General features: G+C 44.1%; 1 protein-coding gene across 1 annotated transcript in view; it reads left to right on the top strand.

Annotated features, from left to right (window-relative positions):
- The window catches only part of LHFPL2 (LHFPL tetraspan subfamily member 2), a 105,239-nt gene that overhangs the window by 7,899 nt on the left and 82,883 nt on the right, over positions 1-14,457 (top strand). The window contains exon 2 of the mRNA XM_006021412.3: positions 9,956-10,014. The gene's annotated coding sequence lies outside the window, so the exon portion shown is untranslated. The remainder of the gene's footprint in view (positions 1-9,955; positions 10,015-14,457) is intronic.

Raw genomic sequence — 14,457 nt, 5'->3', positions numbered from 1 at the left:
TTTCCCTTTCCCCATTTCTATACATTTAATCTGGGTTCTTCCCCTTGTTCCTACCCCCAGTGATGTTTTTGCATTTTTTTCATTTAATAATCTTTGGATAAAATAGGTAGACAACAATGGGTGTAGGAGAATGAGCCAGAATTCTTTTCCCGTCCAGAGCAGTGCATTTTCACCGAGCCCTGCTCCTTCTGGGTTGTTCCCCTTCTGCCACATCTTGGCTGCTGAATGAAACAACTTCATCAGGAATGGTATACTGTGCTCTTGGAATCCAGGATAAAATTCATTGGATCTCATTGTGTAACTAAATTAACATTGGCCAGCCATTTTAGCCATATACTGGCCATTTACCCATATGAAGGTCAAGTTGGATTTAGACTTTAGATTTATCCTTATGTGCTATTTTGTTTAACTGAAGTAAACTATCTTAGGAATGAAGAGAGGATCAGACTTATTCTAGGTTTATCTGATCAAAATGCAATTTCTACTTATCTTTTTTAAAATAATGATTAACGGAATCAAATTCCCTCTAAGATCTAGAAACCTTAAAGTTTAGCTTGTAAGTTACAGTTATTTATTACAAATTAGAGAAACCATATGCCAGATGTTTTTGTTATATTGTACATCCAGCTTATCAGAGTTTAAAATTAAGATTTACTGAATTTATTAGACACTCTTGTATCTTGTCCTGAACTATAGTCTCTTTGTAAGCAGAATTTAATCCTGTTTTATAAATATTCAGTTAGCTGCCCCATCAAACTTAATTATATTTAAAAATAGTTTATTTGATCAAATCGTTTATCAGATAATAAAGACAAATTAAAGGCATAACTAGCAAGTTATGCACCTTGGGTAAAGCCCTTCCTGAGTGAGTCAGGGACAGTTTCTGAGCACTGGAGGGTGAGGAGGGTCAGTCTTAGCCAGCCCAAGGTCTCAAAGTCCCTGGCAGTTACTACCATTGTGTAGTCTGCCCACCCCTCCGTTGTTGCTACAGTGATGCAATGTCTCTGCACCCAGCTGCTGTGATGATACAGCAATGATGGTAGGCTACTGCTGTTGCTGTGGTGTGGACTCTCCAAGGGAGCTGCCATTATGGCACCCCTCTAAATGTGTGCCCAGGGCTAGTGCTCCACTCAAATGCCCCTTGTTATGCTACTGAGGCAAACACCTGTGAAAGATGTTCCCTATGAAAGGAACTGAGCATCCATCATGGTTGGCCATAGGCAGTATATTGAGTATTGTGTATATTGAAATGCTTTATACTATAGTTGGCTGATCATTTGTTTAAATATTTTGTTTTGGTTCAGTTGTGAAATCTTTATATCACTCACAAAAGTATGGATAAGACCTTTGAGAATGAATGAGGGAATTTCTTTTGGATTCTAATTGCAAAAAAAGCATTTTCAAATGCTTTCCACCCATATATCAAAAATACTACAAATAGCAGGTAAGCGACACAGTTAATTTGTTGTGGTGCCAGAGTACTAAGTGGTCCAGGGTTTGGGGAAAGGAATGTAGACTTTTTTAACCTCTAGTTTATACAGAATGGGTTAGAAATGACTCAGTTGTGAACATCTGGTGACTTGTTTTTTGGTTTGCATGAAGCAGATCTGGAATGGAAAGTAATATTTTAAATCAGAGCTCTCCAACTTGTGACCCACAGGCCATATACAGCCCCTGAAAGTTTGGCCTGTGGCCCATGGGCTCCCACCCTACTACCACTCTTCTCCCCTGCCTCTCTCTCCCCCTCCCTCTCCCCCTCCCCTGCTGATCTTCTCCAGTGGCTGGGAGGGAGCTGGATTGCCCAAGCTGCCTGTGCAGCAAAGAAAGGAACTGGACTGCTTGTACTGCAGGTGAGTGGTGCGTGCAGCCAAGTGAGGTGCATATGGTGCTGCCTGTGTTGTGGAGGGGTGGCCTGCATGGAGCAAATGGACAGGAATGGGAGGAAGCTGGTCAGCCTGCCCACACTATGCACGGGGCAGTGAGGGAGCCCGGGTAGCTTGCATAGTGCTCACAGTTGCGAGAGAAGGGGAAACTGGTTGCCTGTGCTGGGGTCGGGGGGTGGTGAAGGCAGGTGTGCTGGGCAGCCCATGTAGTGGGGTGAAAGCCTGGGTGCTTGTCTGTACACATAGCATGTGGGTCTGGGTCTGTAGCTCTTGCTATAAATCACTATCTATTTCTATCTCAGAAATAAAATATGTAGCACATTTACATTAGAATAATCACATATTACTGTGAGACAGTCTCACAACTACCTAGAAATTAAACAAAATGATGTGTAACTTGCTAACATCTTATCAAGGATCTTCAATTATAGTCTTTAAGACTACATTCAAAGGTAATTTCCTTAGCTGTTCACATCTGAGATATCAGAGCTATTCCATTCCAGTTCCTACAGGCAAAGTATTCCATACCTGAATCTTATGGCTTCATGGATCCAGGGTGTCTGAAAGCTGTGGACAATGATTTGGGAGCTGAAGATAGGACTCTTCATTGTTTAAGGCAAACTGTTTTATAAAGAAGAGAGACATAAGAATAGTTCATAGCCATTGAGGGGCTCTCTTGCTTGTTACAAAAAACTGGAGAAATGCCACTGGTAAGGATATTAACTAAGCACTGGATAGCTCAAGAAATCTGACAATGGGACACATTCAGCATGTAAGTTGCCTGTTGCCATATTAGTAGTAATTGTGTTAGTTACCCAGGTTGGCCATATGGTCAGATTGGGTCCTACAGCGTCATTGCAGTTGAATTTGTGGACAGATAACCATATCACAGTTGTGGCCTCTCTTTGCAACGTTAGAAAGGCCAATTGTTTAATTGCAAGTGTGTTATGCACTGTGATGAAAAGACTATAGCATTATTAATTAATGAGTTCTAAACTCTCATATTGGCTCAACTCACTTTACCATTAGAAAATTACCTTATCTCTCTACTATAGCATCCCGGCCTGTAGAATAGGGGTGATAGTACTAAAGAAGAGAATTATAAAGGTTTAACTAATTAGAGTTCACAGAAAGTCCTGAACATGTAAAATATAAATGTCATTTATCACTCCCATTAAAACCAATGGCAAAAGCTTTCATCAGTTTCAGTGCATGTGGGGTTAAGCTTTTTCAAACTAAAAAGTTTAATTAATATGGCCATAAATTAATTATAGAAATGTGAAATTCATTTAAAGAATACCTTAACTGCTACATATACATTTTTTGTATTTTACCTCTGATAGTTTGTGTTGGCATTTTGGTAAAGGAATAATAGTAATTTAATTCATTGGTCACCCAGATGTTTGCTTTGCTGTGTAACCTGCTGAGAAGGATTTTTCTCTTTCACAATGTAGGTCTTGTTAATGCCTTGGTATTTATTCTGTTTAGTTTTGTGGGAATCACAAGGATTATTAAAATTTAATCTTTAGTTAAAACTTTTTAATGATGTGTAAGGATATATTATGCCTATTCTTGGAGTAAGGTGTTGGGGTGGGAGAACATGGGGTGGGAGAACATGGGTTAAGGGCACAGCTCAGCAGTTTTATTACAGGAACATCTGGATTTCATTACATGCAAACTTCAGAACAGGTGGATTCAGGTGAGGGACTTTTATTTAGTAGTATTATATATTATGTATTCACTTCAGAACAATTGTTTTCCCACTAATATAACTAACAAATTATAATGTTTTCTTTGGTGTGCTGGCTTGAATGTGAATACATATTTTGTCTTCTGGTTCAGTGAAACTTAAATTCTTGTTCTTTAAAATAAAATAGTGTGGTTGGTATGCGCAGAGGGAGGGAGGAAGAGGGAGAACAGTGGGGGAGGTGAAAAGTTAGAGTGTAGTTGGTTTCTAAAGATGCATCCATGATACCTAGCATAGTAACTTTTTTATAATTTGCTGAACAGGTAACTTTGTTAACAATTAACTTTATTTTAGAACTTTTGATAGTGTCTCCCCAAATTCAAACTTTCTTTTTCTACTTTTTTGTTTTATTTCTAAATCCAGCCCTCACTAGTAAGGTTTTTTCTTAGTTTTTTGTACTAAACTGAAGGAAGCATACAAACAATGGAAACTTGAGACAGCCGCTAAGGTAGACTACTTGACAATGGCCCGTGCTTGTAGAAACCAGATTAGGCAAAAAAGGCAGAAACCGTATGAAAACTAGCTACAAGAATCAAGGACAACAAGAAGTCCTTCTTTAGCTATATAGTGAGTAAGAGGAAATCTAATGGAAGTGTGGGGCTGCTGCTCAATGCCTGAGGATACCTGGTCACTACCACTCACGAAAAAATGGAACTCCTGAATGACTACTTTGCCTTGGTCTGTCACAAGACCATGGAGAACAACATGCCAAGTAGGGCACAGAACAAGCAGGGCAGAATTGACACCATTCCCACCATTGCCATAGAACTGGTGTATGATCAGTTAAAGAAATTAGTCGTATATAAATCAGCAGGACCGGATGAACTCCACCCAAGAGTGCTGCAAGAGTTGGCCGAAATAATTGCAGAGCCCCTGGAAAAGGTTTTTAAGAAATCATGGGCCTCTGGAGAAATCCCAGAGGAATGGAAGAGGGCCAATGTTGTGTCCATCTTCAAGAAGGAGAAACATGAAGACCTGGGAAGCTACAGGCCAATTAGCTTAACTTCTATTCCAGGGAAAATCCTAGAAACATTCATCAAAGAGGTTATATGTGACAAACTTACAGAATGCATGATACTGAATGACAGCCAGCATGGCTTCATCGTGGGCAGGTCTTGTCTGACCAACCTCATTTCTTTCAACGATCACGTGACTCGTCACCTGGATGAGAAAAAAGCGGTGAACATCATATACCGTGACTTCCAGAAAGCCTTTGACCTGGTATCCCATGAGGTACTGATCAAAAAACTGGACGATATTGGGCTCAACTGCGGGACCATCAAGTAGGTGCGAAACTGGTTGCAGGGTAGGACACAGAGTCCAAATGAATGGATCAGTGTCATCTGGCAAGATGTGGGCAGTGGTATACCCCAGGGGTCAGTACTTGGCCCAGTGCTGTTCAATATCTTCATCAATGACCTGGATGAGGGGCTGAAAAGCCCATTGGCCAAGTTCGTAGCCGACACTAAGATATGGGGTTGTGCAGACACACCCACAGGTAGGCTGCAGATATAAGCAAACCTAGACAGGCTGGCATGTTGGACAGAATGGAACCAGATGAGGTTCAACATAGAGAAATGCAAAGTGCTGCATTTGGGAAGGAAGAACCTGCAGCACACCTACAGGCTGGGCATTGCTAACCTGACCAGCACTACAAATGAAAGGGATCTGGGGTAACAATAGACCCCAGCATGACTATGAGCCGGCAATGCGATGCAGTAGCTACTAGGGCCAATAAAACTCTGGCATGAATCAATCGATGCATCTCCAGTAAATCCAAAGAAGTGATTCTCCCACTTTACTCAACATTGGTGTGGCTGCAGCTGGAGTATTGCATCCAGTTCTTTGCACCCCACTTCAACAAGGACATGCTAAAGCTCAAGAGGGTTCAGAGAAGGGCCACCCATATGATCAGGGACTTGCATGGCAAGCCATACAAGGAGAGGCTGAGGGACCTCGGACTCTTCAACCTAAAGAAAAGAAGGCTGAAAGGAGACCTGATTGCGGCTTACCACTATATCAGAGGTGTACAACAGGGGATCGGTGAACAGCTGTTCACCAGGGTGCCCTGGGGGACAACTAGGAAGAATGGCCACAAATTCCAGGAAGATAGTTTCAGGCTGAACATTAGGAAAAACTTCTTTATGACTAGGGTGTCCAGACTATGGAATAAGCTGCCCCCCAGAGGTGGTGCAATCATCTACCCTAGAGGTCTTCAAGAGAAGACTGGATGGTCACCTGTCTGGGGTCATCTGATCCCAGATGTCTTTCCTGCTCATGCAGGGGGCTGGACCTGATGATCCTTTGGGGTCCCTTCCAGCCCTATGATTTTACGATTCTATGGTACCCTAAGGCTAAAAAAAAACATTGAGCAAGTTAGAGTGATATGATGTGATCCAAAAAACCAACTTGCTTGCAATAAGTTATTTTTTCTTTGCATTTGATATAAAAGCTTGCTGGTAGAGGTGCACTGATATATCGGTTCATATCAGATTCGCAGTGATAAAAGGAAAATTAACAGTATTGGCAGTCAGCTTTTTTTGGCCAGTGTAGCCAATAATGTCATTGATAAATGCTGTGTGCATGCACACAGCCAGGTATGCTTGGAGAGCAGTGTCTTTCCAGTAAGTCTGTGGGGGGGGAAAGGGGCATAGGATTGGTAAGGGGTGTGGGTGGGCAGATCAAGGCCCCCATGGTGAGGGAGGGAATGGGGCAGGGGCAGGTGCTGCCCAGCTGGGGTGGGGCGCAGTGCGGGGCGGAGCCACAGTCCAGGGAGTGCAGGAGGTGAGAAGGAAGGGTGGCTCCCCGCCACTGTATGCACCCCCAAGGGAGGCATGGGGGGCATGTGCCCCCCAGATTTGTTCACAGGGCAAAGGTGGGCTGCCTGCTGTGGGCTTGGGGCCAGGGGCTGTGCTAGCCTGTTCCTGGCAGGGGCTAGGCTGGGCCTGAGCTTGGGGTGGGTGGTGGTGGCATTGGGAGGGGTGTCTATGGGGTGGGCTACAGCCACCCCAAAATTCCCTGTAACTTCCCCTCCCAGTGCCTCCACTGTCCCCCCTGCCCTGCCCCTACCCCACCCACAGTCCTGGCCTAGCCCCCCCACTGGGAAGAGGCAAGTACAGCCCCTGGCCCCGAGCCTGCAGCAGGCAGCTCACCCTTGCCCCATGCACATATGCCTCTCCTGGAGGTGTGCAAAGTGATGGGGAGCCGCTTCCCTTCCTCACCCACCAGACAAGCCACCTGTGGCTCCATCCCATGCCCTGCTCTGCCTTGGCTGGGCAGCACCTACTCCTGCCCCAGCCCCACTCTCTCCCTCACTGTGGGGACCACGGTCTGCCCCCACTCATGCCCCATCCCTCCCCCCACACCCTTTCCCCTCCACAGACTTACCGGCTGGATGCCTCTTTCCAAGCAGCCAGGCTGCATATCAGCTATTGGATCAGTATCGGCCAATATGGCTGGTTAATAATTGGCCATTGGAATTGGAAAAAAACAATCTTTATTGGTTCACCCTACTTACTGGTAACCTAGTACGGTATATGCAATATATTACATATGAAGGAAAAGTTACTTGAAAAGGATATTTTAAGACAGAGGATATATCTGTATCACTCTATTTTGTACAAGACTGAGTATTTTGTACAAGACTGAACTATTACATATTTCAATCCCAGTTTCAATTGTACAGAAATTTAATGTAAGTAGCAGCAATAATTATTAGGGGTGTGCGAAGAGGGCCGTATTCAATTCGGATTAGGATTCGGCCTGATTCAGGGGATAGTGATTCGATTTGCTGATTTGGATCACCGTTACAATTTGCTTTGGCTGAATTCGAATCTGAAGATTCAGTTCTAATTTTGAGAATCAGAGATTTGGCTATAGACACAGCTTTATATGTTTTTCTACATACCTCGAGGTACCAGGCATAGCTCATAAAAGCTGAGATGGGGTGGTGGAGCATCTCGCAGGAGCACGGGGGGCCCCCTGCATACTCAGTGGCAGACTCCCCCCCCCCAACCCTCCCAGCTCAGCAACTGGCCAGGGGGAATTCTGGGTGCCCCCCCAGACCTAGGAGGCACCAGGTGCTGAGCCGGGGGGAGGGCTCCCCTGCGTGCTCCGTGGCAGACCCAGAAGTGGACCGGAAGTGCTTCTGGTTCACTTCCAGGTCTGCCTTCGAGTGTGCTGGGGACCCCCCACACTCCCGTGGGACACTTCATCTGCCCCAACCATTTCAGCATTCACGAGCCAAGCCTGGTACCTTGAGGTATGTAGAAAAAACATAAAAAGCTGTGTCTGTCTGAATTGCCGAATCTCTCCAAATCAAATCGAAGGCTTCCAATTTGATTCGGAGAGATTAGCGGGTTTTCTGATTCAATTTGGATTTGGAGATTCGGCCACTGAATTGGGCCGAATCTCCTCTGAATCAAATCAGTGGCCAAAGCTTCACACTCCCCTCATAATTATCAAATGTCTGTGTTCATTTGACAGTAACTAATTTACGTGCCTTTTCCTGTCAAGACTATTCATAGGATTTAATGTCTCTGTCTGGTATAGAATGAGAGGACTTTCAGTCTGTCCTCCACAAGTTGTACCAAAATGCTTCAACTTTGCTAATGAATGGATAGTTGAAATAGTTGGAAATGAACAGTTTAATATTTTCATATTTGGGGAGAAATTGTACAAAAAAATATACAACTAATTCAGCAGATAGGAAGATAATTTTAGACATCATTCAACCAAATTAGAAATCCTTATTAGCTTCCACATTCATTTTGGGTGATATGAAATATCCAAAAGAGAGAGAACTTTCTAATTATGGGTTTTGTTTTAATCGTGTGTCTTTTTTCATTTGTATGCTTTCTTAATGAAATACAAGATTTTTTTCCCATAACTATACTTAGCCTTTCCCTATTTTCCTGCATCCTGTTACTGTTTTCTTGGATGAAGAAAATAATTCTTACTTTATGGATATATGCAGTGATCCATGTAGACAGATTCAAGGATCCCCTACCATGAAACTGAGCTCATCCTGCCATGTTACTGTCTTCATAAAGAGCAAAGTACTCAAAGAAATAGCAAGGCAGTTCTGCACCCAGAGCAGCTATGATGATGGGGCAGCTCTGGGTATGTTCATCTAACTTAGCAGCCGGGGCTGGTGCCCCTCTTGCTCCCCTAGTAATGAGTTATGCTATGCCCCCCACCCCATTCCCCCTTCCTCCCTCGTTCCCACCCGCTTGCTTCCCCCTCTGCCTCTGGGGGTAATGCTGAAGCAAGTACCTGATCCAGGAAAATGCTTAAATATGCTGGTCAGTTTTAATCACACAAACCCATTGAATCAATGTGTTTTAAAATGAAATGCACGTGCCAGTATTTTTGATCAAGGCCTAAGACATCAGAAACAACCTCTTTCAGAAGTGTAGCTAGCATGTTTCTGTCCAAATGCTGCTATTTTTTTTTCTGTATAACTTGGGATAGTCTGAATTTTTTATTGTAATCAACACTGCATGCTGGCTCTGTGCGCGTGTGTGTGTGCGCGCACGTGTGTGTGTGTGTGTGTGTGTTAGTTATCATCATTAATACTGTGGTTATCCAGTCCCCTTTATTTGTTTTGCATGCTCTGTCACAAATGCAGAGGCAAAAGCTTCAGTTATTTCAAGCACTAGTCTTTTTGGTGGTTTCTGCTATCATTTCCACCACCTGTCTTCAAGAGCATGCTGTGGTCAGGGTCCCTATACATCATCCTTCTGCATGACCCACACCTCCCACCTTAGAACCATTTCAACCTAATGATATTGGATTCTGCTCACTTACTAAAGTTAGTTGCCTCATTTTCCTTTGGCAAATGAGAGATTTGTGATGGGTTCAATCCTGTTAAAAACTCCATGGAAAGTATAGGTGTTCTTGTCATTCCAATTTCTTGTCATTCCAAATCCATTCCAATTGGTGTTCTTCCCTGCCAGTTTCTAGATTTGAGCTTAATAACTAGCTCTGCCACTTTTTATTAATTTACCAGTGGAAATGTTAACTTAAAGTGGGCATTCAAACCCTTTAGGCATACTTGAAAATATGAAAAAAATGATTTTTAACATGTTTAGTGGCATACTCTTTCACACATGCTTGTTTTTGTTGGTTTGCTGGTGGTTTGGAGTGCTGGCAGAGTGTCACAGTTCTAGAGAAATAGAACTGACGTGCTTGTGAGATGCTAACTGTTTACAGCCTTTTACAAGCAATGTATTAAAATTCCAGTGCTATTAGCAAACAAAGTATGTGCTTTACATTTTGGCTCAGTTACACATTTTAAAGATTTCATATAAATGTTTTTCTCCAGGTTTACAGAGGAGTTCACCTAACTGCTCTTGGAAAGGCCCTTTCGAAGATACACCCTAAGTGAGTAAAGAAATTCACATTGCATTAGCTTTTGTTTCCATGTTTTGTGACACTTTAAGTTGAGCTGTTACTTAGTAGGTGCGTCTACACATTTACTAATTAGCTCCTCAGTAAAGTGTCAGTCTACACATGTGCCCTTATTAGGGCACAGTAAATTAATTAACTCTGCTGTAGGATAGTGCTGATCGGAGATGAGTGCTATCCTGCAGCTGAGTAATTACATGCACCGAAATGCATGTGTAGACTGCCTGCTGGCTAGCCCCACACTGTAGCACCCTCATACCCCAACCAACACCTCCACCTCCCAGCATCACCACCTGGAGCCTGAGGCTGACCCCCCAGGCCTCCTGCCAGACCAAGGCTACTCTGTTCCAGCTCAAATTGCTGCAGTCTGGGCGCACATGAAGATGCTGCACGTAAAAAGCATCTGACTCCGGTGCAAACTGCGCCAGAGTTTATTTAGGTGCTTTAGTAGCATGTGTAGATGTGCCCACTGGATGAGAAATGTGCATAATCTTCGACTTTTTTAAAGATCCTTTCTTAACACTAAAAACTAATGTTCTTATCAAAGTATTCATCTGATTAAAACATTGATAGATGTTGCACAGATGCTTTGAATTTAATCACGTAACGTGATCTCATTACAGTTTAAAAAGGGAATAAAAGCTCTTACTTTTCTGTGAGTTAAACTCATCAACTGGAATTGTTCAGTTCAGTTGATCTGCTTAAAGTATTTATATCAGCATGTGTTACAACAGGCCTGTCCAGCTTCTGAGGTATTGGGGACCACCCACCCCATGGTGTGTGGCCAAGCACGGGCACCTGAGTCTCACCTGTGTACATTTCCACTCCTCTTACCCTCCCCTGCTTGGTGCATTGAGCACATGCATGCCCACATGGATGTCCCATCCTATAGCTATATAGCATACTCATGTGGCCCCAGGCTCACCCTTAGCTCCCTGCTCTGCAACATGGTGCACTCCCCTGCCCCTTGGGGTAGGGACAGGAAGCAAAGGCTGGAGGAGGGATGGGGAGCTCAGAGATGCTAGCTACCATTGAAGCTGGAGTGATGTGATGAGAAGAGCAGTGTGCTGGCAGGAACCCATGGTCTGCAACTTAAAAGTTATTGGAGTCTTTAAAAATGTATTCCCCCTGGTCCAATTGCAATAATATTATCATGGAAGAGGATCAGCAGTGAGATGAGGGAAGAAAGTTATCTTTAAAACATAGTTCACATTGGGGAAACCCCCCCCACACTAAATAAAGTTAAGAGTTTTATTGCAAGGAAATTTAGTTCACAGTAATAATACTCCCTCAGATCTATTTTCACAGATGTAAAAACAACACATCTGACTCTACACTATTGTAGTAACAGGGTATTGCAGCCCCATGCTGCCCCTGCCCTGCTGGGATCAGGTTTTGTGGCCTGCATTGTCCTTGCCTGGGCCCTAGGCACTGGGATTGGGCTCTACAACACCTAGCGCACCTCAGGTAGCATGCAGAGCCATGGCCTACAGGGCTGTCCATAGGTGACACTGTAGCAGAAAGTCCCCTTTTCCTCTTGCCTGCAGTTGCTCTCCCCTCCTTAGATATGTTTTTCCTCTTCTACCTTTTCTTCCTTCCTCTTTCTTTCACTTTAAGATAAGGAATTGTGTTTTAAAATTTGTATGTGTGCATTTTATATCTCCCCTTGTATTTTGGTATTTTTATCTATTTGTGTGCTGTGGCATTTGAAGCTTATATTTTATACTCCTCACCTTTCAACTTTCAACTATAAATGTGTTTAGTAACAATGTTAACAAGGGCAGGAGTCAAACTGCCGCTTCCCTATATCAGGCTGGCCCCTGAAAGAGCGAGTGAATCAGTGATTGAATGTGTAACACAGTAGCAGGCAGCAATTAACACCTAGGGAAACTGCAGATCAACCAACAGAAGAACTCAATAGAAGACAATGTAGCAACCCGGACATCTCTAAATGTCACTGATCAAGGGCTAGAAGCCCTGGCCTGAGTTAATCAACGCCAGGGACCAACTTTTGGGCTGAATGTCTCCAGATCGACCGCTCCCAGAGCCCTATTTAAAATTCATCAACGGACTGCCAAACCTGCACGTACATGCAGATGACCCCTGGGGCTGACAGATGCCATCCAGTAGCCACCGAGGGGGAAGTCCCACGAGGGTCAATGACCCCTGGATTGGGCAAACCTAAAAACTGGGGAGTCACCAAAGTCTGCCAAGGACAGATAAAAGCAGTGAAAAGTGACCCTCAGCGGCGCCCTCTTGATCTCCAACTTGACCAGCACCCGACCTGTCCAGCCAGAAGGACCAGCCGGCAACCCCCTTCTGGAGGATAACACCAGCCTCAACTGGCCATTGACGGCAGACTCCAGCGCTTGTAGGATAGGTATACCTGACTCTTGTAGCTTGCTACTGTGTGTGTGCATGTGTGTGTGTGTGGGGGGACGGGACCAGCCTCAAGGTTTATGATTTAACTTCATTACAGTGTTTCAATCCACCTAATAAACCAGAATTTTAAGGATCCCGAGTTGGACATTGTAGCCAACAACACTGTACCAGGGGCTGCATCTGACCCATGGGCTGGGGGGGTGACCATCCTTGGTTTACCTGTGGTATACATCTTTGAGAGCAGTTGCTACACATGATCCAGCTAGTATTAATTTAGCTTTCTGCCCTTTTTACAGTTGTTAGAGATTCCAATGACAATACAAATAGAATATAATAAGAAACCTTTTCCTTATTTCCTTTCATGCTCTCTCTCATTATCATGGCTGCCGGACAACTACATACCAGCAATTTTTAATTTTGTAAAAATAGGATATAGCTCATACTTTCAGCAGGTAGAGCAAGTTTACCAATAGAAGTATCATACAGAACACTTAACTCTTCACTAGTGTAAATGTATATTATATTTACTGTCTTTCTTTCCTACTAAGTCTATATCTTACAAGGAAAAATGTATCCTACAAAAATAGATACAAGGAAGGTTTATCATAATTTACTTCTGACAACATTTTGCCAGCCTGTTAACACTTTTTCTCCCAGCATTCTTACAAATTTGCTTCTACTTTTAGTCATTGTTTTATCAATATATCAGTTGCAGAAGCTAATTGGTTGTTCATGTACTTTCCTTTCCACCTTTTTCCCTTTCTTCAGTAGTACTACGTTTACTCTTTTTCACTTCTGTGGACCCTGTCATGTCATTCATGAGTTTACAAAAATAACTGCTGCTTCTGGTAATTCCTTTCGCACTTTAGGATAAATTTCACAGGTCCCTGATGAGTCTGAACCTATTTAAGCTATCTAGGTAATCACTCAACCATTCTCTTTTTATACCTCTTCCTTTCCTTGTAAAATAATAAATAGGTTTCTGCCATTATTACCCTGTAATTCTCCTTTTTCTTTCATTATTTGTCTTAAAGATCCTACTCCTTTGTACATATGCCTCCTTTGTACATATGCCTACTATTTGCAGTATGTAATTTTTTTGGCTAGCAGTATCATTTGGGGCAGAGCCTATGCCCCCCAGGTGAGGGCATTTAGCGTGTGATGAACCTAACTATCTCACATTTCTTCAGTGGTAGTGAAATGGAACCCTTCCAGCTTCCACCTCTTTCTCTGCAACTTTGTTTTATTTAGTGTTGGTACAGGTGTTACGTGCATAATTTTTAGTTAACACTTATTTGTTAGTTTTGAAAACAGAAAGAAAAAGAAAGTAAAGGTGCACCAATACATCAGTCCCATATTGGATTGGCACCAATATGAGGAAAATTTAGAGTATCGGCAATTAGCTTTTTTTGTCAGATGTGCCTGATAATGTGGCTGATAAATGCCGCATGCATGCACGCAGCCTGGGGGAAGGGGTGGAGGGAGGGAAGAGGGGCACAGAATGAGGCCCCCATGGTGAGGGGGGGAGTGGGAGTGGGGCTGGGGTGGGGTGGGGCAGGTGCTGCCCAATCTGTGTGTGGGGGAGGGCAGGCTGCCACTGCAGGCTGGGACTGGGGCAGTGCCAGCTCTTTCCGGTAGGGGGCTGGGCTGGGCTGTGCTTGGGGTTAGTGGTGACAGCACTGGGAGGGAGAGATGGGGGGGGGCTGCAGCCACCCCACAATTCCCTGTGGCTCCCAGTCCCAGCCCACAGTGGCAGCCTGCTCTCCACTGCACACAGATCCGGGGTGCACCCCTGCCCCCTCCTGCCCTTTCAGGGTGCACATAGTGGCAGGAACCGCCACCCTCCCCACCATGCTTCCTGGACAAGCCGCCGCTCTGTCCTGTGCCCCACTCTGCCCCGTCTGAGCAGCACCTGCCCCAGCCCCACTCCCTCCCTCACTGCAGTGGCCTCAATCTGCTCCCCCACGCCCCTTCCCTCCACAACAGATTTATCACCCTGATGCCGCTCTCCATACTGCAGGGCTGCATATTGGAATT

Source organism: Alligator sinensis, unplaced genomic scaffold (genome assembly GCF_000455745.1).
Source record: "Alligator sinensis unplaced genomic scaffold, ASM45574v1 scaffold159_2, whole genome shotgun sequence".
NCBI classification, from domain to species: Eukaryota; Metazoa; Chordata; order Crocodylia; family Alligatoridae; genus Alligator; species Alligator sinensis.
Note: the sequence above shows the minus strand (reverse complement) of the source record. Positions and strands in the feature narration are given on the sequence as shown.